Source organism: Priapulus caudatus, unplaced genomic scaffold, assembly GCF_000485595.1.
Source record: "Priapulus caudatus unplaced genomic scaffold, Priapulus_caudatus-5.0.1 Scaffold871, whole genome shotgun sequence".
Lineage (NCBI taxonomy): Eukaryota > Metazoa > Priapulida > Priapulimorpha > Priapulimorphida > Priapulidae > Priapulus > Priapulus caudatus.
The window spans coordinates 76,913-78,576 of record NW_014577932.1 but is presented as its reverse complement, the minus strand read 5'-3'; positions in this window follow the sequence as shown (position 1 = coordinate 78,576).

Sequence of the window (1,664 nt, the reverse complement as noted above, 5' to 3'; positions counted from 1 at the left end):
ACACACACACACACACACACACACACACACACACACACACACACACACACACACACACACACACACACACACACACACACACACACACACACACAAGCACACACATATATATATAAATATATATATATAATGTAATTATATGACATATACAATAAAAGAGAGCATATTTCTCTATAATAAATGATCCAATTTTAGCGAAATTGCACCCATTGCTTTCATATTTTGGTTTCGTGGGTCAATCATTGCTTGGTCGGACAAACCAAACATTTTAAATATGGCAGATGTCCGTTGATTTCCTACAAAAATCCGGTTCTCGCTCCCTTCTTTTGCCCTGACCACACACCATAAACGTCCGTGCATTAACATATCTATACACGTGACAGATATGTTCTAGGTCTATTCTACGGCGTATAGCTATAGATGTGTGCTAGGCGGTGAACATCAATCAAACCTCCACCGGAGACAATAGACCCGTTAACGTGATGCTCCTGGTATCGCAGGACAAACAGCGAGCCTGACAAGGTAGAGGGAGTCTGACAAGGATGCGCGCGCACGCACCGTGGGAAAGCACCCCACCCGTGCGCACGCACCGTGGGAAAGCACCCCACCCGTGTGCGCCACCAAGTACCGACTCTCCTGGAACCGTGGGAACGCGTGTGTGAAGATTTTGTTGCGTGAGATACGTGATAAAGAGATGTCACTGCGCGCTAATTGATGCCATAGCGATATGCCGGTAATTCAAGTATGGTCGTGCCCCCGATACAAGCCTTTTCCAAACACCTAATATGCATTTATCACACTTACACATTTTGCATCGCTTTATTCAATATACGCGAGAAATAATGTCTACCCTAATATTCCTGACAATGAATACGAACATGTCATTTATAGAATGAAGGTTGACAAGGATGTACGTCGTACGGAGGTTGGGTGGAAAACAATATATTGCTGATATCATTATCGTTTATCGTATATGAATATAGTTATCAAATTGAAATCGCCATCTTTTTCCACGCCCTCCCTCGTTTTTGCCTTCTTGTCCTTTGTCACTCTCTTACCTATCTCGTTCTTGCTTCTGTGCTCTCGCCCGTATTTCTCTCCCCCACGCTCTCTCTATCTCTCTCTCTATCTCTCTCTCTCTCACTCTCTCTCTCTTGCCCTCTCTCTCTCTTGCCCTCTCTCTCTCTCTTGCTCTCTCTCTCTCTCTCTCTCTCTCTCTCTCTCGCCCTATCTCTCTCTCTTACTCTCTCTCCTTCTCTCTCGCTCTCTCGCTCTCTCTCCACGCGTCACAATAATGTATTTGTGCTTACTAAGTACGTAGCTGACATAATCATGTAATATTCATTTTTAATTTAGTAAATTCACGTCTAACGTACTACACTTACATTCTCCGCGTACATATATATATGTAAACTAGCATATAGATAAATTTATCTCATAGATATTGCATCAGCTTTCCATTAGAATCATCACAACACGTGACGGGAATTAGTGGGTCTGAAGAGGTCGTTACCGGCGTACCCGAGGTGTCGGCGAGTATGTCGCCTACGCCTACTCCCTAACCCTAACCCAGGGGCGAATCCAGAGGGGGGTCGAGGGGGTCCGGACCCCCCATTTTTACCACAAAAAAGGGAAAAAAAGCATACACACACACGCACGCACGC